The 24,857-nt window shown below is 32.6% G+C and overlaps 1 pseudogene; it reads left to right on the top strand.

Moving 5' to 3' along the window:
• The first annotated feature begins 20,704 nt into the window (after positions 1 to 20,704).
• LOC118998905 (uncharacterized) lies at positions 20,705 to 20,817 on the top strand (annotated as a pseudogene).
• The last annotated feature ends 4,040 nt before the right edge of the window (positions 20,818 to 24,857 follow it).

A 24,857-nucleotide genomic window follows, 5' to 3' on the forward strand; every position in this document is an offset into this window, starting at 1 on the left:
AAAGGAAACATAATTTTAATATAAAATTCATAAAAAGTGTGTCTATCTTATTCATATCTGAACCTTTACATCATAAAATGAGTCATTCAATGTAGTGTCTGGCATGGGGAAAAGACTCCCTCTTGCTTTTTAGTCAAGAATTTCTGTAAAAATTCTAGCATGGTCATCATGCGAAGGCTCTAAGTAAATTCCCTATTCTAATAAGTTATGGAGTAAAATTGTGAGGCCTTGCCTTTTATCTTCCCATTGCAGTTTTCCCTTTTTATACCTGCTGACATGTATGGATTTTAAAAATGTGTTGCATTTTGTTCTGGCTCAGTGAATGTTAACGAAAAAAATAAATTTTGCATTCCAAATGGGATGAATCATGCATTTTTCTATATAGGGAATGACTGAAATAAAACTGTACTTGCACCTAAGAGACAGTCATTTTGTGTGACACATGTCAAGTAGAAAATAGTCTATAGTTCTTAAGATAGATAAACACAGTATAAACCCTAACCTGGACGATGTTAAATTCATCACAGCCAAGTGGGCATGCAGCATATTGTTGATCATTGGCTATAATTTTTAAAGTTGTCCTAAATAGGTATCTACCTTTCCTTCATTTGTAGCAAAAGTTTTTTTGTAAATTTTAAGGAAGAGTGATTATCACCCATTAAATATTTATTTATTTATTTTTATTTTTATTTTTAAAATTTATTATTATTTTTTAATTTAACTATTGCTCAAGTACAGTTTTCTGTCTTTTACTCCCATCCCAGCCCACCCTCCCCATTGCTCCCCACCTCCCTCCCATTTCCACCCCCATTAGCTGTTGTCCATGTGTCCTTTATACTAGTTCCTGTAACTACTTCCCCTTTTCCCCCTGAAATTCCCACCCCTCTCCCCTCTAGTCACTGCCCCCCTGTTATGTATTTCAGTGTCTTTTTTTTTTTTTTGCTTGCTTGTTTATTTTGTTGCTAGCTTCCTGTTAAAGGTGAGATCATATGGTATTTGTCTTTCACCGCCTGGCTTATTTCACTCAGCATAATGCTTTCCAGTTCCATCCATGATGTTGCAAAGGGTAGGAGCTCCTTCTTTCTTTCTGTTGCATAGAATTCCATTGTGTATATGTACCATAGTTTTTTAAAAGAAACCTAGGTGCCCATCAGTAAATGAATGGATCAAAAACTATGGTACCATACACAATGGAATTCTAGGCAACAGAAAGAAAGAAGGAGCTCCTACCCTTTGCAACATCATGGATGGAACTGGAAAGCATTATGCTGAGTGAAATAAGCCAGGCGGTGAAAGACAAATACCATATGATCTCACCTTTAACAGGAAGCTAGCAACAAAACAAACAAGCAAGCAAAATATAACCAAAGACACTGAAATACAGAACAGGCTGACTGTGACCAGAGGGGAAAGGGGAGGGAATGTCAGGGGGAAAAGGGGAGGATTTATAGGAACTAGTATAAAGGACACATGGACAAAAACTAAGGGGGATGAAAATGGGAGGGAGGTGGGGAGCACTGGGAGGGTGGGCTGGGATGGGAGTAAAAGACAGAAAACTGTACTTGAACAACAATTAAATAAAATTAAAAAAAGAATTATTATAAGGCATCTTGAAAATATGACCTTCTAGAATAATATTTCAAAGTTATTTTATATATAATACAAATAAATAAATAATTTATTAATATAAGTATAATATATAACATTTATAATATATAATGTAAATCTAGAGAAAATATAGCTTGAAATCCTATGTGAAGACATCATTAACTTTCCATACAAGATGCCAGACAGTTACCAGGTAGGATAGGGAAGAGAAGGCAATACACTTCTCCAGTCTAAGGTTGTGCCTTTATATTTCTCCAGACATTTGCTCTAAAAACAGAATGATGTATCGTTCCTCTGGGAATAATATTAGACTATTTCTGTATTTATCAAATTGCTAATAAAAAACAACTTATTGGAAAAATTTCAACTGTAACTCACTTGTAAGGCCTATCTGTAACATACAGACCTAGTTTTTGAGAATTTGTATAATCTTAGTCATTAAAAATATGAGCTCTGGCTGGTGTAGCTCAGTGGATTGAGCGCGGGCCTTCGAACCACACAATCGATTCCCAGTCAGGGAACTCACAAGGGAACACAATCGAACCACACAGTTCGATTCCCAGTCAGGGCACATGCCTGTGTTGCAGGCTAGTTCCCAGCAGGGGACTCACAAGAGGCAACCATACATTGATATTTCTCTCCTTCTCTCCTTCCCTTCCTCTCTAAAGATAAATAAATAAAATCTTAAAAAATATATGGGAGAAATGTGAAAAATAAAGCCAAGTTAGAGAAGACTGATTTGGTGTGACAAAAGACCTCAGTGAAGAGCATTGCCCATTTGTCCTTCCAAACAGTCACCTCTGGAGCTCTTGCACTAAAATGAAATGTGTGAAACTGACTGGAGGAAATTCACAGCTCTCAATGTAGGCTAGAGGGAAATGGTGATGTCCTTTACCACCATTACCTCCCTTCCTTCTGCTCTTTACTTCCTTTTAAATAACTTACACAATTAATTCTTAACTTTTATTGTATACATTTTCTATTGAATCCCTCCAATTGTTTATGTGGATTTTTATTACATGTTTTAATAAAAGCATAAATATTTTACTTTCTCCTGTTCCCCAAATATAATTTAATGACAGCTTTTGGTCATATTAATATGTAGTATTTAATTGTTGTAATTTTAAACATTGTTCACTTCCAAGGGATATAATATCACATTCATTTTCTTGGCTAGTAATTGTCTTGGGGTAAATCACTGTCCTGTGGGGTTATGCACTTAATTTTACCTATACTCGTATAATCTTTTCACTAATTTATTTCTAACCCTTTGATAAAGTCTGGAACGTCTGTGTAATAGTATATATCAAATACTGTATTCTATATTCCATGGGCTTTTCTCCTAGATTTTTATGTCTATTACTGTCTGCATAGGTTGACATCTATGAGCTTCTCTTGAATGTTTTTACATTTTCTTAAATAGTCCTTTTAGTTTTCTCCAGAATCCGTTTTTTATTAGATAGCATATCTTTATCTCTCTTGTTGTTGTTTCATTTCTTTTTTTTGTTTTTGTATAGCATATAAGTACGTAAAAAGTAAAGGTTTGGAGAACATTCAAGTCCAAAGGCAAAATGTTGCAAACAACTGAGCATAAAATGAACTATATTTTTCTCATTGTGAAATCTCTATAACTAACTTTTATAGACAGTCATTTAATTGGAGGAACATTTACAAATTTTTCTAAATAATTTTAATATATTATTTGTTTTTCCTTCCTTTTAATGAGAAATAAGTTGTACTCTGTTTATAGTTTAAACCAAGCTTAAATTTTCCCAGAGGCTTTGAAAACAGATGGTATCATTTGTTTTAAATGGATATGGTTATTAAAATACATAAATGGCTAACCATTCAAGTTTTAATTCAGTTGATATCAGCCTTTCATGTATCAAAAATACATGAAAATTATTGTTATGCTATGAAATAACATAAAATTATAAAAAGGAAGATAAAACTCAATAAGACATGTGTTGTAAAAATTGTCTTGTAAGACGAAAAGTTAGCAACACAATTTGACTCAGTAATATGAATATATTTTCTCCATATTTCTAGCAATTTTTTATTTCTAGTATTTTTAAAATTATTTTTTCTTTCCTTTTACAACAGAAATGTTTGCCATTAGTGCCTGGTGTTATTCTCTGACTTTTAGAAAATACAATTAAAGTCTCAATCAACATTAACTGGTTCACCTGTATATTTATCAATCTCTATTAAGCTCTGCATACTAAATGAAGCCTAAAAATATTGGTGTTTAATGGAACTGAATAGAAACAGAGTGAGTCTAAGTAGTTTTTAAGAGGGTGAAAAAGCACATATCACCACTTTCTATTTCCTTCATTTTTATTGCAGTTATCCTAGTAAGTGTGAGATATTGTCTCATTGTGGCTTTGAATTGCACTTCCTTACGAATCGATGATATTGAACAACTTTTTTTGTTTTGTTTTGTTTTGGTTTTATTTAATTATTTTTCAAGTACAGTTTTCTGCGTATTACTCCCCTCCCATCCCACCCCTAGTACTCCTCCCTCCCTCCCATTTCCACCCTTCTCAGTTGTTGTCCATGTATCCTTTATATATGTTGAACAACTTTTAATGTACTGTGGGTTTTTGTACATGAGATCTGTCTGGAAAAAGTCCAACCATTGTTAATATATTGAGGTCAGTTTTAAGACATTAATGTAACCTGGTGGTCAAGGAAAGATGACTTAATATGCAAGTGTGAACAAGGATGATGTCCTGGTACCAGTCAGTGGGGGCACTAGACACTGTTGAGTGAGCATGTGTACTGTGTAGCCCTCACATTCAAAATCACTGAGTAGAACAATGAATCTGCATCAAGTTATACATTACGATTGGACATTCCTCCATGGAAACCATTTAGATGATTCAGGAGGCTGTAGCTACGGGCAACTGGTGATGAGCAGCTTCATCACAACAATGTGTGAGCTCCATACATCATGTCTCATGCAGAGTTTTTTGGTGAAACATCAAGTCACCCAGGTGACTCAGTCCCACTGCAGCCCAGATTTAGTGTCCTGCAACTTCTGGATTTTCCCAACACTAAAATCACCTTTGAAAGGTAAGAGATTTCAGACTCCTGATGAGATTTGGGAAAACATGACTGAGCAGCTGATGGCAATTGTGTGAAGTCCCATGGTGCCTACTTTAAATGGGACTGAGGTGTCATTGTCCTAGGTACAATGTTTCTTCTATCTTGTATCTTCTTCAATAAATGTCTTTATTTTTCATATTGCATGGTGGATGGATACTTGGTGGGCATACCTCATATACATCGATATAAAATTAAAACGTCTTTTACATTTCATTATATAAAAGATGGCATATTTAAATTATATTATTTTGAAAATTTAAATATGTCTCTAGTCTTCTTATTATTTTAAAATTGAATTTAAGAATATGTTTGATAATGCTTTAATTTTTGCACTGCCTGGTGCAAAACTCACATATCAGGATAATTACAAAGTGCATTTGAAATAATATCTCCTATATGACATAAAGTAAGTACTGAAAAAATTATAAATTCAAAGCGAGTAAAACAGGATAATTTTGAATAATTGTTGGACTTAGCCAGCTTCATGTAACCTGATTCAAACACTTGAAGTAATATGTTAATATTTGGCAAAAATTATTTGCCATCAATATATTATTTAGTTTTGTTCTCTTGTAACTCCACTAACTCTGTTTTTTTTTTTAAAGGGTCCATATTGGCATAATGGCACAGCTGTATTTCCCAAAGTTTGTGACATTTATTCATCTTAATGGTCATTTTCTATTATTACTTTGGGGATTAATTTTCCTTTTAAAGCAAAAAATACAGGGCAGTAAGTCTTTCAGAATATAACACTTTCCCTATAAAGCAATAAAAATAATTGGAGATTGAGCAGTTTGTACATGTTTATATAAATTTATGAAAAATGAATGTGTGTCAGTTATGAATGTTGCATTTTTTAGTGTAAAAGAGAAGTTACATTCAGCCATGAGAAAGGACAATTTTTTGTCTTTTACAAAATGCTCTCATTAGTGTTGGTGGTATAGTGGTGAGCATAGCTGCCTTCCAAAATGCTCTCATCTTTAAAATCTCTTTTATTTCCATTTAAAAATATTTTTCAATCATAGCTTTGACCAGATTGAGAAAATTATCTCACAAAATTCCTGATACAAAATGCTCATTTGCTCTACTTTTACAAAATATGTTTGTTATTAATTTTCTTCCACCAAATGTATATTTAAAGTTTGGTACATTTTATGGTCAATTATGGTCTGTTCTCTTAAATTGATTCTCTAAAAATGTTTAGAGTAATGTAGACTTCCATATCATTGTATGATTGTTTTCTAATTTTATTTAATAAGAGATTTTTTCATTTTCTCAAAATTGCCAATTTTATTGACCTTAAATGGTATAAATATTCTCATTTGATACACAAGGATATTCTCTTTTTAGTTATTGATATTGGCACTTTGTATTATTTAATTTTAACATTTTATCATAAAATTAGCAAAAGTAATCTTTTGAATAATTATTACATTTGATTCAATTTTATTACATTGAGCATTTAATTTCTAGTTCTTTTATTTATCCTCCTATTTTAGTTATTTTACATTTTTACACTTTTTTTTCTTGGTATCTTGAGATGAAATATTTCTTTAATGACTTTCTACTATGTTTCAACATAAATGAATACTCTTAAGGGTATAAGTTTTCCTCAGAGCAAAGTGTTACTGCATCTTATAGTTGCAACTTTTCTTAATTTAATGTCTTTTTCTCATTTATATATATATATATATATGTTTTTCATGTTTTGTGAAAATAATGTTTTCATATGTTGTGTCTTCATTATCATTTAATTTTCTTTTAACATTTCTTATAAATCATAGGTCACTTAGAAATGTTCTGTTCCAACTAGGGAATATTTTTTTAATTTATCTTTTTTAAATAATTATACCTAGCTTAATTTCATTGTTGACAGAAATAATATTTAATATTTTAATGTTTTATGACACAGCACAGTAACTATCAAATAACTATCAGTAACTATCAAAGGCCATTGAAAACAATTGGAATTATTGTTTGATATATGTTATATCAAAATTACTCACTCAACTTGAGACTCACTACAGTTTTTCTCCTCAGAGCATTATGGGTAAATGTGCACTGAAGCATAATAATTAAATTTAAGAATATGTATTTTTAAATAGGTAACTTAATGAATTTCACTGGTTGAGAACCACTAGCTAACCATGTCCAGATCCAGAAATGAAATAGTATCCACTGCTATGCTAAAGTAATAGATAATAAAATAAATCAATTTTTTAAATTTTGGTGGGTCATTTAGATACACAGTTTAATGAAGTGCAAAAAACTTGCAATTTTTCTTAATTTAATGGCTTTTTTATTTACTTGTGCATGTTTTTATGTTCTGTGAAAATAATGTTTTTTTAAATTTTACTCTCATAATAATGACTTTATAGCCAAAGCTAATTTTAATGTAGCTCAATTTATCAATATTTATGTATTTTGAACATTGATATTCTGTAAAAATAATTTACTGCCCCAAATTTATAAATTGGCTATTTCTGAAACAATACTCAATAATAAACTACCCCAGCATTCAGTGGCTTCAGAGGACATGAAGTTTTTGCTAACAACTATGCAGAAGAGTTAGTTTTGGTGACCCTGCTTCCACTGCACGTACGTGGTACAGCTGTGTTTTCTCTGCTGCAGGCTTCAGCTCAGTTGGGGTGGCCCTCCGAGTGCCTCTTATCCTCCTAAGTCTAGAGGGCTCGCTGCTTCACGTTCTCCAAACAAGAAGAGAGGAAAAGGTGAAACACCCAAAGCCTCTTAAGTCCTCAACTTTCAAATGAAGCCCTGTCCCTTCTGACTCATTTTAATAGAAAAACCACGTCAACTATCAAATCCAAAGTCAAGAGGGGACGAGAAGTGAATGTACTTATTCACAAGACGAAAGAGACTTTTGTCTCTTTATGGGGAGAAATGGCGAAATCATATACCAAACACTAGAGTTAATAATAAAATCTATTTAGTGAAAATATCCTCATATGGCATCTAATATAATCATTTCAATGTTGTATTTTAGATTCCAGCTATACTTAAATCTGATTTCTGGGAATGACCAAGGTATGCATTGTTTTATTTATTTATATTTGTATATAGATATTCTAGTTTAATAACCGTCATTTATTGAAAAGACTGGCTTTCTTATGCTGCTCTGAAATGTAATTTTTATAAATATCTGTCTACTTTTGGCCTCTTTTTAATACATATTGGGCAATATGTCTTTACTTATGAGAAACCCACATTATTTTATTACAGCTTTAAGAGTATCTAGTGGAGAAAATCCTCTATTATTTTTTTTCTTCTTCAAGACTGTAGTGACTTTTTTTGGAACAATGCACTCCATGTACATTTTAAAATCAGATGTTCAAGGAATACCAAAATCAAATGTGCTGATGCTTTGATTGGGACTGCAGTGAGTCAACAGACAAGTTCAAGCAAAATTCACATTTTTATATTGATGCAACTGTAATACTTTAAGCAATGACCTTTTGATTCAAATCTTCATTAATGCCTTACAATCATGTTTTATAATCTTCTGTACAGTGCTTGGCATATCTTATGTTAGAATTTTACATAGACATTTGATACTTTTCTTTCTGTTGCATTATATCATTTTTAAATAATCATATTATATCATTGACATACATAAATATATTGGATGCAACCTATAACTTTCCAAACAATTTTTTGATTCAATTAATGTAAATGACAATTACATAGACAATATTTTCTATAGTGTGTGTGTATGTATATATATACAATAACTATTTACTATATATAGTATTTTTAACTCTCCCATTATCATCTAAGATCTGTATCAGAAATAACTTGTTTTTTCATCTCCAATATCCTGACACCTAGAAGATTTCTTGATACACAATTTTCTATAAATGATTGTTAACTGTTAGATATTTTTTAAAATAGCTTACTACTTCATATTCTTGTATAACACAATTGTACTATCGCTCCACATACTCTGATGTTTGCCTCCATTTCCCACTGAGCCCTCGATCTTGGCAACAGCACCTACTTAAAATCTGAATGTTTGCTCTATATTATTACAGATTCACCAAGACTTAGCCTATTGCTCCTTTGTATGCAGAGCATACGCCTCTCGAACATCTGCTGTAATTCTAAACTTCATTTTCTAAATAAACACTGTTGTCAATACATTTTGAGGTGTGATAGTGTTGCATTCAGTTCCTCGACTGTATAATGCAATTTTGGTAAAATGTTTTCCAGGTCAAAATATTAGATTACCATTGTTTATGTAACCTGTTGTTTTGACTTTTATTTTTAAAAGTGTCATGCATACATAATAGCAGCAATGTATAAACTTCGAAATGTGTGCATGGGAAAATGAAAATCATTTCCCTTTAAATGAAGCATCATCACAAGTTCCCAGCTTTAATTATATTATTTTATAGAGGTCAGACCATAAATGACAGGAGATAGTCCTGATGCCAATACGGTTTTATTTATCTGACATAACTATCACGAGTTTTAATTCAACACCATATATACTAATTATAAAGATATACAATGGGCATGTGCCTTGATGCTAATTCTCACCTCCCCCATTTTCTGTGTGAGAATAAGAACAGAATGTTTTGGGTCAGTAAGCTCACTAGAACAGAGCGTGGTACTAATAATGCACAGAACTGTTTGTTTTGGCCACTAAAAGGTCATTGATATTTTCTGAAATAGGTAAACATAAACTTCATCCATGGCCATACATAAGTATTTTTTACTTTAATAATATATAACGCCAAAGCCCAGGCTGGTGTAGCTTAGTGGATTGAGTGTGGGCCTGCCAACCAGACAATCATGGTTCTATTCCCAGTCAGGGTATATTCCTGGGTTGCAGGCCAGTTCCCAGCAGGGGACATACATGAGGCAACCGTACATTGATATTTCTCTTCCTCTCTCCTTCATTTCCCCTCTAAAGATAAATAAATAAAATATTTAAAAAATAATAATATATAATGCCAATATGTGAAACTTGCAAGCACATGGGTGCACAAACACACCACACTTTATGCAACGGGAAGTGGTTATCAAATTCTAAGACAAGGAACATACAAACTTCTCCCTTCAATTATTTCTTAAGCAATTCTTTCTTCTGAATAACTTTAATGCATTTTTAGGCTTTATCATGAATGTTCCTTAAATACCTTAAAATCAACAAATTTAAATTATTATAAAGTATTTCTTTAACAAATATTCAAATATAATTTTCATAACAATCCTTTGATGCAGGCTTCATTGTTTCCTTTACTATAGCTGAGAACATAAATTTAGATATTACCTTTTCTGGGATTATTCCATTACGAAATTTTGTAATTTAATTTTATTTATTAATTTTCATTTTTGTTCATTAAGATAATCAAAACATGAAAAATGATACACCCATTTAACTTAGCAATTTGAAAGTCAATGGCCGCTTTAAGTTCACTGATATGGTATGTCAATACCATACCAGGAGTTGTGAAGGAAAAATCATAAGAGTAGAAGTTTAGAGGAAAATTCTAGCTAGTAGAATGGCAGAGGAATATGGTTATTGCTGTGTGTGTTTGTACATGTGTGTTTGTTTTGTTCTTTGTTTTCATTGGAAATACTAATACCCACTTCGATATGTGGTTGTAGTTGAACTTTGAGAGCAAGAAGTTGAAAACACAGTTGAGAAAGGACAAGAGACATGCCTGGCCCCATCATATATGTCATTGTCCTGGAAGTCCCCACCTCCCATTGAATCAGTGTGCTGTGGAAAACCTTGCAAAATTATTTTTTTTTTCTGCACAGAAAGTTTTTTTTTATTTTTTATTCCAATTTCACACAATAGTTCTGTAATAGAATTTTCTCAAAGTAAGAAATAATTTATTTTTTGCAAGCAGGTATAATTTACTTTAAACTTTGTATTTTGTAATAAGTTATAAGCAAAATGGGGAAAAGAAATAGAAGGGTCTAGTCAAGAAGCATGTATAAAAGACCCATGGACATGAACAACAATGTGGGGACTGACTGTGGGAACAGGGTTGGGCTAGGCAGGGTAGAGCATGGGGGGATGTGGAATTGGACAATTATAATTGAACACCAATAAAAAATGTTACAAATGACAGCACAAAACATTTGAAATAAAAATAATAATTAAAAAAATAAAAAGCAAGATGATAAAATGCAGAATTTGCTGATGTTAAATTTATTAACAATGAATGAATACCACCAGGTATATCTCATTCTAACAGTTAAAACTTTGAAAAAGAACAAATGTATTAAAGCAGAAATATTTGTTTTGTAATGGTGAAGGCATCAGAAGAAAATGGAATAAGAGGTCATAAAACAGTGGAAAATCATTCCTGAAAACTAGCAAAATAAGGTGCGCCATAGTCCTGAGTGTAAATAGCAAATTAACAAATCACAGAAGTAAAATTGGGATGTAACTCTTAAATCCTAATTATTGTCTTATACTCAAACACATAATTTAATGGGACTGAATCTTTGATTAATTATACTATTTCAATGCTTATTCCAAAAGATGCTCTTTAACTCTTCTTCAACTTAAATGAACTTTATTACTTTATTAATTTATTTGACAAATTTGCAGGGAGTCTAACTCATGTAAAGAGCTCTTCAAAGTACTATCGATACAAAGATGGACCATTTTGTGAGGTGATTCAATAACTGGGGGAAAATATTCCTATAAACTGCTAAAATGCAATAAAATTTGCTAAGTGTAATTGTAGAGTTTACAAAATATGCAGTGAGAAAAGACAAGGCTGAGCACTTTATGAGAAGGTAATATGTAGATATCCCCTGTGGAATCAGTAAGACCATCTCCCAGCCATTAGGTATGAGGAAGATAAATTTTCTAGGGAGAAGAGGTAGTTAGCCCAATGGAACATTAACTGGGCAAGGGGCACTGAGGATGGTAAGATATTATCTTCTGTTGTGCAATTATGAAGTTTTCATTACAAGAATTGGTATTCAATGTAACAAACTTTGGCATGCTAAAATATGAATAATATGATCCAAGAGCTCATATGTCTGGGTTTTGAGGTTAAATACATCTTTCTAGTTTCTAATTTGTAGGCATCTTCCACTAGGCATCAATACCATCATTAGTGTGGTCTTCTGAGGATATCTTAACCAAAATATTGTAGCTGGCTTTGTAAAGAGACCACAAAGCCTCTGTATATCATTCTAATTAGTCTTACTGGTTAAGCAAAATGTGTAAATTGAGTCCAAACCATAAATCTAGACTGCTTTCTTATTTGAAATGGGTAACACTACAATATAATTTATTCAGTAGTAATTCATGCTTATTTCTTTTTGTGTTTTGTTATTTTTTCAGTACACTATTTTTTGAAATTTGCCACATCTGCAACATATTATGCTGAGTCTGTGGATGTAGAAATTAACAAAACAAATACTACCTTTATCTCACAAGATTTATATTTAAGAGGTGGTTGTGGTTATGCACTAAATCAACTTTAACAAAAATTTTTATTCAATTAGCCTTGTGTGGAGTGCTGCAAAGAAAATCTACTTGTTGTTTTAGAACAGTGTAAGTGGAGGCAAACTTTTTTAAACAGAGTACATTTCCCAAGGGAAGATAAAAAATAATACAGATGCTTATCGGAAAAGAATGTGATTCCTCCTACAGCTGCTGTTGTTAATGTTTAATTCAAACTAATTATCGGAGCATTTTATCTTTCATATTCATCATTGCTCTTCAGTTTGACTGCATTTAGTCATCAATTTGAACATTTAAAAAAACAGCTGTCATAGACTGAGATTCACCACCACTCCCCCTTCTTGCCTGACATCTAGTGGAAGAGATAATCAGTGGGGAAATTGGGGCGGGGGGTGGGGTCAGAGGGGTGTGGGAGGGGGAATAAATGAGACTAACTTACTGAAGAGAAATAGCAAAGGAATTACCTGTCTGGGTCACCATATTTTATAGAATAAGTAAAACTCTAAACATTTTATCACTATAGCACACTTCACCTGTGTTTTTACTGTATATTCTATAGTAATTTTAAGGTATTTCATTATGAAATTTCCTAGTACCCTGTTAACAGGATTCTTTAATGATGTCACATCACTGGCAGACAAGTAGCTTCCTCCTCATTATGGCTTTCTCCTCTTGCTAATTCCGAAATACAACATTCCTATGTAATTTAACATGACCTCCAATTAGCTTATTCAAGATTTACCTAAAGTTTGAGGGCACTATATAATGGCATTTATTTTTCTATCATATCTGATTTCATATTCATATAAATGAGAATAAATTAGAATATGGATTTTAATAAAGAAGAATTGATTTAACCATCATGCAAGGTACATGTCTTTTACAGATTAAAATAACTAATGTGTTACTGTAGATAGAGCACAAAAGTAAATGTGGATAGCCTTAAATAATATGTTAAAAGTTACTCAGTTGAGGTAAGATTTAATCCTACAAAAAGTGATTGTTGACATTTGTAATTTCAATGCCAATAACTCTTTACTGAGAATAATAGAAAACATCCACCAGTTGTTCTGGTATTTTTAAGTTCATCTTTGTGTGTGAGTATGTGTACAAATATATTTGTGTACCTTTTAGATAAATTTCAACTTTTGGGGGGAAATAATTCTACAGGAAACTTTTACATTTGTTTATAATTAATGAGATAAAGACTAACCTGGCAAATAACTTTCGATCTGAGTATATTGGTTTTCTATAGGTATGTTCACATTGATTAGTAAAATAGAAAACATAAATATATTGATGTTTCCCTTTGGAAAACTTAAAGCAACTTTTTATCATCTTTAATCTCCTTATAGTCCCTTTTTATATTCCATTTTCTCTCACTCTGCTTTTAAACTCTAGTCTCCTTACAAAATTTCATTTTGCTGTTACATTTGAAGTTATTGTTTGTTGTCATCATTGTTTTGTTTTTGTTTTTGCTTTGAGGAAAATCAGAAAATGTTCTCTATGCCATTGTGTAAAGATCAGAAGAAAATTGTAGTTAAAATACTTTTTAAAGGGTCAAGTAGGTTATATTGTGTTAAAAGACTAAAAAATGCAATTTTCTTTAACTTAAAAAGAATGTATTTTTAAAATCCAATGAGTTGTTCATGAGAAAACATAAGATTGATAATATAGGTATTATAAAAAAAGAAAATAAAAAGACTTAAAGGACTTGAAGATTACCAGAATCAAGTTTAACTGAAAGTCACTATAACAGTAGACTATATCTTTAGGCTAAACAAGCAAATCTATTAGGAAAAATAGTATAAATATCATGTCATTTTGACATCACAGATAGCTAACATACCCCCAGTAGGAAATGATAAGGCCTTATTGTCACCAACACAAAAGATAACAGCAAAATATATAAAAATGGCTGTGAATTGGTATGTTACTTAGAGGGAAAAGGAAATGACTGAGCCTCTGAAAAATAAATCTACTTTAAAATACTTTAATTAAGAAGCTTAGATGTTGAAATACCCAACTTCAAGCAGACATATGTCAATCTTTTTGCCATAGAGAGGTATGTGATAATTATCTTAAAAATTTAGTCATGTGATACTTAAAAAAGTAATCTCCAATTGGACACATAAACTACTTCAGGGCCTTGATGTTCTCTGTTTGGGCTGAGAGTAGAGAGCTGTAGCATATTAGAAGTTCAGAATGCTTTTGAAGATGTAATATAACTTTTAAAGGTATATTAAATTGATACAAAATCCTGGAAAAGATAACATTAATTAAACATATTTATTTTATACTTGCTTACATAGGTATACATGATCCAGGCTTCATGTAAAGCTATTCAAAAGTCTTCTGAAATGTCATATTCCTGTGAAAAGTTTCAAGTTCTCTTCTAAAAGGAGAAAATGGGTGACCTGGCTTTAACTGCTCTGACATATAGCAAGAAAGGAGAGGACACCTGTGAACTCCAGCTTCTTGGACATTATATGTGGAACCCTCAACCAGGAACACCTTCAGGTGAAGATCGAGGAATATAGGAGATTATTGAATATACAGAGTAGCATATACTCATTGCTTTACTGCCTCCAAGCTCTTACCTCAGGTGTCTGATACACAGTGGTCTTTGCAGACCAGCCTCTGGATCAGGTCTCATACACCCAGAGTGGGAGTGTGGACTTTCCAAGGATTTACCCTGGTCAATATGTTTTATGCTCCTATCTGAGCTCCTTAATATGATTATAAGCTCCTATCATTTTTAATAATAACTCAAAGATGTATTCAGACTATAGAAAAACACTGAAAACCATCAACTTTTACTTATTTATAGCATGTCGGTTACCTTTTTAGTTGTGTAGATGTGTACATTCGGTATCCAGTGCCAATTCTCTCCCATAATCTGACAATGATTTTACTTAGCTACAAACAAATCTTTGTCATACATATTATTGGCTGTTTTAAATTGTCGGACAGAATAATGGACATTTTCTAGATCTTATTAATAACTCACAATTGAAACTATACGTTTGATAATACCATAATTAATCATCCCAATTCATACAACACCCACTCTTAAAAAAATGGATTTCTTTAAAAACTGGCACTGTTCGGTTCAAGTGTTAAAAATGAAGTACAAGAATTTTTTCTCAAAAGTATAACTTGTTCCGTATTTAATGTTCCACTAAATATTAAATAAATCATAATATTTAAAAGAATAATAATAAAGGGGAAAACATTTCAGATTTATTTTACAGATTAAGTTAATTACTAACTATCAGGAGAAATTACTGGTATATAAGGGAATCTACTTCTTATAATGCTGCAAATAAGAATTAATCATGGTTATTAGGAGTGTTCTACCCTGCTACATTATAATGTTTCTAGAGCCATTTATGCTCTTTATTAATTTTAGCCTTGCTCATTAAAATGAAAAAGACTTTACTATCAGAAGCCAAGGGTTATTGGAGCTTAAGACTTATATATACAATAACAGTTTTATGTTTCCACTAATACTTCCATAGTTTACATAAAACTGCACTTTCCCCCTCTGTATTTTAAGCAGTACATTATTAACACGGAGCATCACAGCTGATAGAGGAATTGATCTTGTGTTTATTATTTATCATGCAACCTCTCCCTCTACTATTATTTAAGAATTATCCTTATATAACCATTGTCAAATCTGCATTTAATAGGCTACCATTGCAGGTTAATTGACATTCGTACATTTACATGAGAATAACAGAGAGAGCATGGATACACAAAGGCTGAAAGCCCGTCCTGATTTGAGAATCAAATAGTAAAAAGTGCTGGAGATGGGCAGGTTCTGGTGTGTGTTTGCCAGTGTGTGTCTGTGGGGTAGAGAAAGTTGCAGAGCATTCGCAGCCTAACAGCTAGTAAAATAAAACAGTATAAATACAGAAAAAAAAATTATGTGACTGTTGTGTCATTCAGTCTGGTTTTCTGGGACAACATGAAATCCCTGTAAAAATGTGATTTAAGTCAAAAGTATTTTTGCACTTCTCCAGTTGCTTTCACTTCTGTGAAAATATAAAAAACGCTTATAATTGAGTGATTCAAAATGAGTTCTCCTAATAATTGCTCGGTGTATGTGGTTTTGGTATAATTAAGCTTTCTGTTCCTGACAAAACCTTCCAATCAATGTGCTTGTTTTTCATCTCTCCACTGGTCCCACTGCGCCAACATCTAACAATTAAACTACACTATCCACTGTCTCTCCCTCTGCTTCTGAGCTGTTTTTCTTTTTCCCCAGTGGCCAGTGTAATATGATTGGCCTCACTGCAGGCTTATTGCTTCTGGATGACCTCTTCTCATCTGCAAACAATGCACTTTTATACTCCAGGTAGTGTCAGTACTAAATCTGTTGTATTTTTCTCTAGACCTATAGAAGAGACTTGTCTAGTTGAGAATGTTTAGGTTATCTGAGGATTGCCCTCCAATTCTTATTTCTCCACTGCATAAATCCTATATATTTAGCCTACAATGAATTCCTCTTCTTTCCACTCGTACTCCTTTCCAGCTTTCATAAATCTTTTGCTTAGTCAATTAGTGTCTTGATATTAGTGTCTTGATCTGTCAAATTTTTATCTGCAGGGAATCAACCATTCCATGTGTTTAAGATGCTTCTATCCGTAATAATATTGCTAGTTAACATTCCCTCTTCTTCCCATTGACTATACTTATTAAGTAAGAAGTATTAATTCAAACTAACTACTTAATACTCAGCTACTTAGCTCTATTATAATCTTGTGAAACCACTTTCCTGTAAGCAGACCATCATTGACCAAAACGTCCTTAAACTATGTACAACTGTACTCAAATTTTTTACTCTATACCTCATTTACATACAGAAATGCACAGGTCATTGTAAAACCAAAAAAACCAATGGCATTTTTTATTCATTTCCAGATAGAAATTCTCTCTCCCTCTCTCTGTCTCTCTCTTGTATTTGTATGTCTGTGTGTATACATAAAATAATTGTCTGGATTGTCCATAAATTAGGGTATTGAATATCCACTGATCTTGCAAACATGTAGTAAGGAAAATGTACTCTCTTTAGAGATCTCTGCAATATTGCTTGAAGTGTATGAGAGTAAGTGTAAAGTTTCTGAAATAATACTGGAAAAATATTTAAGGATTTTACTCTCAGGGGTGTCCACCCCACACAGCCCACACACAGCCCCGGATGGCTATAAATGTGACCCAACGCAAAATTATAAATTTAATTAAAACATTATGAGACTTTTTGTTTCCATTAGTGTTTGCATATTTAATGTGTGGCACAGGACAACACTTCTTCCAGTGTGGCCAATGATGCTAAAAAATTGGACTCCCCAATAGAGGATTTTTTTAATGTTTTAACTGAAATTGGGGAGGACACCATTTTTTCTTTTATTTTGAAATTATTATAGACTCACAGAAGTGGCAAAGATAATACAAAGAGGTCCCAGGTACCCTTCAGCCAGTTGCCACCAACAGTTACATCACACATAATGACAGCAAAATTCAGACCAACCATTTGACATTAATACAATGCAGGTATGTAGTTCTGTGTCTCTTTATCATCTGTGTAAATCTGTATAATCAATCAATCAAGAAACGCGACCCCACACCTCAAAGAACACTCTGGCTATTCCCCTCAGTCACACTTGCATACTATCCTCTAGCATCCTTGGCCCCTGGAAACCACCATCTGTTTTCCATAGCTGTAATTTTGTCATTTTGAGAATGCTTTATAAATACAATCATATAATGTGTGATATTTTGAGATTGCCTTTGTTTATTTAGCATAATGCCTTTGAGATCCATCCAAGCTGTTGCACCAGTAATTATTATTTTTATTGCTGAATAATACTCCACAGCATGCGTATACCCCATTTGTTTAACGGTTCACCGATTGAGCAATACTTTGGTTATTTCCAGTCTTTGGCAATTATTACAAAGCTGCTGTGAACAATCCTGGGCAACTTTTTGAATGAACATCAGTTTTAATTCTCCCAGGATAAATGTCCAACTGTTTAGTCACATGGTAAGGGCATGTTCAGGGTTTTAAGAAACTATCTATGTTCTAAAGTAGCTATACCATTTTATATTCCACCAGGAATGTGTGATAGACCCAGCTTTTTTACATCTTCACCAGCATTTGGTGTCACCACATTTTTTTTTAATTTTAGTTGTTCTAATAATATGGTCTTAGAGGTTTTACATCATCGGAGTTGAACCCAGTCCCACGGTAAGGAGAACACTGTTCAGGAGTGAAAAGACGGTAAGTGCTCAGGAAATGTTTTTATTAGTAACTTTGTCAGTATTACAAGTCCTCAGCAAACACTTGAAACTTGTGTTTATAACTAATGTGTTGTTAAATACTAATTACCAAGTACATGTTAGTTAAGAAATGTTAATGATAGATAAAATTCATATTAGAAAACTCAAAAGCCTTATACAAACATTTAGAATACTTATTTGGGAAGATTTATTATAAAATACATTGTAATTTTATGAGTAATCTCTCCTTTGAGTTAAAAACTGAGTGACTTCATTACTTCATACTTATGACTTTTTAGATGAATAACTCTAAATATAAATTTAACTCTAAATATAACTTTAATTACAAATATAACTCTTTATTTTAATTGTTTCACAGTATTCCACAGTACATACATACCCTACTGATAGGTTTTATACATTTTCCTTCTTTTTTCTTTTTCAAACAATGTCGAAGTTAACTTTTCCATGTGTATTACTTTTCTACACTTAACCAATCTTTCATTATTATACACACAGAATAGTGGAACACCCAGGTTTGTTGTTGAAAAACTATCTATACAAATACCAACTTTTTGATACTGTTTTCACTAAAGAATGTATTTTCTTTAGGAACATCATTTATAAACTACTTGTTCTATATTTTTGTCTGGTATTTTATGTTGTTAAAATGTTTAATGAAGAGTATGTACAGGAAGAATGAGCTGAACTAGGTGACAAACTCTGGTTATTTATTTTCTCCAATGCACTCTCCATCTTGTCACTATTAATATGTAAGCACATATATCTAAATTTTATTCAATTTTATGGGCTACTTTGACACCAAACTAAACCTTTATATAGATTCTCTTGGCTGTGATTTGGTGACTCTCTGGCTTCTCTGTCCTTCTCACTGCCTTAGGCTCCCACGAGGAAGTAGGTTATAGAAAATAAAAGGGCTCTTCAGCACAGTTCTGTGTCAGAACTCACTCTCCTCATTTTAATGTGGTGTGTAGTAACATTTCTACTAGCCAGCCCCTCCCCTAGGCATATTCATATCCCTGGGTATCCTTGCCCTGCTTATGGTTTCTGCTGGAGATCTGAGAAGAGTGAACTTTTTTTTCTTAATTTCATTCCAAATGCTATAGTGTTGTAAGGGTTGTTAATGTCCTATAGTTTGGCTGCGTGACCATTTTTCTTTATTGAATCATTAAAGACATAACCTTTTAACACCCTGTTTATTTGTATCACTTGAATTTGGGTTCTCACAAATGTTTTCTATACCTCACATTTTCTTAACTGTGTTTTACTTCTTACTTTCTTTGGATTGTTCACATTTCTTCTCTCATAGCTTGGGAAGTTCACATCTATTTCTCTTCCTTATGTGGCTACTTTCAATAAAAAATATCAACTATTTTCAGTGTTTTTTATCAACGTCAAGAATCAATTTAAATTTATTTTAATTGTGTTTTACCGATTACTCCCCTCCTCTTTTACTTCTAACCACCTGCCCCGCCCCCACAATCACCATGCTGGTGTCCGTGTCCATGAGTTCTTTATCTTTTTCTTCTATTTTTGCTCAGTTCTTTCCCTTAAATCTCCCAGAGCTGTTGAAATTTGCATTAAAAATTCCCCATTAATTTGTTGATGGACACTGAGCACTTAGGTTGCTTCCAGGTCTAGTTCTTGTAAATAAAGCAGCAATGAGCTTGGGAATGCATATGTCTTTCCAAGTTAGTGTTTTCACTTCCTATAAGTGAAATTGCTGGATTGCATTCTACTTCTATTTTTCTTTTGGAGGAACTCCATACTGGTGTTTCATAGTGACTGCACCAATCGTGCAGAAGAGTTCTCTTTTCTTCACATCCTTGCCAACATTTATCACCTCTTTGCTTTTACATTTGATTGCATTTATTGTGGTGACAATGGTTAACCCAATTAGACAGGTTTCAATTGCACAACCACAACACATCATCTGTGCAGAGCACTGTGTGTTTACCACCTCAAGTCAAGTCTCCTTCCATCATCATCTATCACCCCTATGTTCTCCTCCACCTTCCCTTGCCCCTCCTTCTCCTCCATCACCACACTGCTGTACCTGTCCATGAGAATTCTCTCTCTCTCAATTCTTCTCTCCCTTCAAACCTCCTCTCTCTACAGCTGTCAACCTGCTTCCTAGGAGTCTGTTTCTATTTTGTTTGTTACTTCATTTTGTTCATTACATTCCGCAAATCAGTGAAATCATTAGGTATTTGTCTTTCTCTGATTGTCTTTCAGCCTTTTGGCTAAGATTAAGCATAGATATCTGTTCTTATCAGCTTAACATCTATTATCTTTCTGAACATAGCCATTTTAACCGCTGTGAGGTGTTATCACATTGTAGTTTTAATTTGAATTTTTCTAATGAGTAGTGATATTTGTAGGGGGGCAGTTTGTTTTGGTCTGGCAAATGTGACTTAGCTCTGTATGGAAAACCTACAGAAGCAAAGTGATGGGCAGAAGCCAGACCTTCAAACCGAGTTTTCCCTTGAGAATCAGGCCCAGAAAATGCATACAGACTGTTATGACTTGCTCTTGCTAAAACTCCATCGCCCTGGTCTAAAGCAACAAATGTATATTGTCTATCTTCAAGGTAATATCCAAAACTTGTGTGAATTTGCCCAAGGACAGAGCTAATCGGCTCATCGCCATTCCCCACTGCGTATTATTTTCATTTCCTTGATTGTACCTAAAATGTAGGCAATAATATTCTATGTAATAGATAATAAATCTTTCTCTGGTGTAAAACCCCAGGAAAACAATAAAAGCCTGTCTAGGCAAGGGTCGGGGCGCTCCCCTCTTGATGGAGTGGCTGAGGCACCCATAGGCACTCTCCCCTTGAGAGAGTAGTCATGCCCTTCCCTTTTTCTCCACAGGATTGCTGTCACCTGTGCATTCCTTCTCATTGTCAGCCACAACAGGCAGACTCTGCTGGCCAGAGTCCACCACAGATATTGAGTACCATTCCATGTACTTGTTGGATATTTGAATATCTTCATTAGAAAAAGTCTATTCAAGTCCTTTGCCCATCTTGTCTTATTTGTATAATGTGTCTTATTGCTATTGAGTTGTATATGTTCCTCATATATGTTGGATATCAACCCCTTATCAGATGTGTGGTTTGCAAGTATTTCCTCTCGTTCTGTAAGTTGCCTTTTCATTTTGTGTATGGTGGATTTGTTGTTTTATGGTGAAGAAACCTTTTAGCTTGAGGTAGTACTGTTTATTTACTTCACTTTTGCTCTTGTGTTAAACTAAAAATATCATCACCAACATCCATGTCAAAAAGTCTGTCCCTTTTTTTTCCTTTAGAAGTTTTATGGTTTAGGCCTTACATTTAAGTCTTTAAACAATCTCCAGGTATTTTTATGAGTAGCATAAGATAGGTGCCTTACTTTTTTCTATTTCACATGAGTATCCAATTTTCCCAGTACCATTTATTGAAGAGATTGTCTTGTCTGCATTGAGTATTCTTGATTCCCTTGTCTACTATTAGTTGACTCTATGTGCATGGATTTATTTCAGGGCAACCTGTGTGTTCCATTATTCTATATGTCTGATTTTATGTTAATATTATACTAATTTGTTTATAATTGCTTTGTAATATAGATTGAAATCAGGAAGCATGATGCCTCCATCTTTTTTTTCCTTCTTTCAGGATTGCTTTGACTATTTGGGATCTTTTGTGGTTAAATGAAATTTATTTGTTTATATTTCTGTAAAAAAATAAACCGTGGGTATCTCAATAGGGATTTAATTGAATCTAAGTGACTTTTAGAAGTATGAACAATTTAACATTCAGTTTTTGACCCATCACCATATATATCTTTCCAATTTTATACAAATCTTTTTAATTTCTTCATCAGCGTTTGATGGTTTTAGTGTAAAGATCTTTCATCTCATTAAATAAATATATTCCTCAGTATTCAATCATCTTTGATGTTTCTATTAATGATATTATTTTCTTTATTTATTTTTCAAGTAATTTGTTTTTTGGGTTTTTTTTAAAGACTTTATTTATCTTTAGAGGGGAAGGGAAGGAGAGAGGGAGAGAAATATCAATGTGTAGTTGCCTTTCGTGGGTCCCCTGTGGGAACTGGCCTGCAACCCAGGCATGTGCCCTGACTGGGAATCGAACCGCGATCGCGTGGTTCACAGGCCCGCGCTCAATCCACTGAGCTACACCAGCCAGGGCTCAAGTAATTTGTTTTTAGCCTATAAAAACAAAATGTGGATTTAAAAAGAAAAAGTATAATAATTCTAGCAATTATACTAATAATTGATGTCAAAAACCTTGTATCCTGAGGTATATCTACCTTAAATTTTCCAGCACAATTATATTCTCATAAAACTGTCAAAGTAAAAAAAAATAAATGTCTATGTTTATTTAAAATAGAAAACTGAATTCTAGGAGGACTTAGGAGGATACCACCCTTTGATATCATGGAGGCACAGAAAATATTTGCCCTGAAAACAAGCATAGATTTCATCTTCATATTTTTAAATGAACAAAAAGGAAATAAGAGAAATCTACAATTATATGAAAGAAATGTAAAACAGAATTAGTAATATTTTCCAACTAAGTACTAATTAAATGTGAATTAGTTAATTCATAATTAAACTTATAAACTTCACAGAGAGATACAAAAAGTACCATTTTTGACAAAAACACTAAAACTGAAGGAATGTAACACTGAAAAAATACAAAAGAAATTCCGAGAAAAAAAATAAAATATAATATAATAATAAAAATATATTAATATTAAAGAATCACAGGAAGGTGAAATTTTTATCTAAGAAGAAACAATTAATAAATGAGTCTCTAAAGAGAGAAACCAAAACCAATTAAAAAACACTACACAAATATTGTACTTAAAACATATTAAAAGCTAATTTGATTGTTATTTTTTAAAAATTAAACTAAAATTTACCAAAGATTCTTGTAGATAGGTAAAAAAAAATCAAGTTAATTATAAAATAAAAATAAAAGCAAACAAACCAGAATCTTACCAGGCAATCATATTTGTCAATAGCATCTCTGCATTCTAGAAGACAATAAAGTAATGCATTCACAATAGAGAAATAAATTGTAAACCAAGAATATATTTAAGAAGACTCATATTCAAATTTAAAGGATACTAATATATTATCATTACCATGAAAATTTCATAAAATATTTTACTTTTGAGCTTTCCAAAAAATCAACAATTGAAATATCTTTAAACAGCCAAAATGAGTAAAACAAGAATATTAGCATGAAGACTTTTAGTGATCTCTACATGTATATTTATCTTGCAATATGATTAAAATACAGTTACAAATAAAAGACTGTAGATGTTTTCTTTGGTAAGATAAAGCCAATGTTCCATTTGGATACAATATATCAAAAATGGAATATTTTTCTGAATATTCTTAATTACTATTAAGAAGGTACAAACCAGGTTCTGTGTAAATAAGAGTTAATGGGGAAACAAAACTAAACAATTTAAACAATGCTTAGATTAGAAAAAACAATAAACACTATTAAACAAGACTAGACTAAGGATGTATTATTGAAGTGTTAGTATAAATGTAACTATAAGGAAAATATATCAACCTTTACCAAAAATGTAAAGTATACTTTCAAAGGGATAGTACAAACAAGAATATAGTAAAGACCATTGTAGAGTTGATTACAAATAAATAACACATACAATTATATGATAGAAATAGGGATAGGTGGGAATCATCTTTGCAAAAATTGTTGAAAGAACACTCTAGAATGAGGCAGTGAAATTTTAAAATTCCCTCGGGTAAAAAAAATCTTAAACTTTTTCAGGAACAAAGAAAGCTTGTGTGGCTTGAACAACAAAGGAGGGGCAGGGACAGTGATATAAATAATAATGTCAGAGGTATAGGCAAGTGCCAGACTAGATAGATCATATTGGAAAAATAAAAGTAATTTATCGCCAGACTGATAATTATCATAGCATTTTAAACGATCTAATAATAATATTTATTTATTTAAAAAATCATGTAATAGATAATATTTGTAAAAAATAAAGAGAGAAATGAAGCAATGAGACCAATAATTGCCATAGCATGAGATGACTTTGTTAGGTTAGAAACAGTAGACATACAAAGAAGTAAACACATTTGGCTTGTTTTGTGTTAAGATCAACCAAATCTACTGATAGATTCACCACAGGGTTAAAGGTACATCAAGAATGACAGAGACAAGTGCTCAGAAACTTGCTTTGCAGTTTAGTAAATGATCATAGTGTGTCACGTGAGCATTCAAAGGGGATAACTAGAATTTGGGAGATTAGTTATTATGTCCTATAGAAATAGATATTTAAGTTAAACCTAAAGAGCCAACAAAAATTGGGCAACAATAATC

Source organism: Sturnira hondurensis, unplaced genomic scaffold, assembly GCF_014824575.4.
Source record: "Sturnira hondurensis isolate 20B ecotype Veracruz unplaced genomic scaffold, ASM1482457v3 Scaffold0014384, whole genome shotgun sequence".
Taxonomy (NCBI): Eukaryota; Metazoa; Chordata; class Mammalia; order Chiroptera; family Phyllostomidae; genus Sturnira; species Sturnira hondurensis.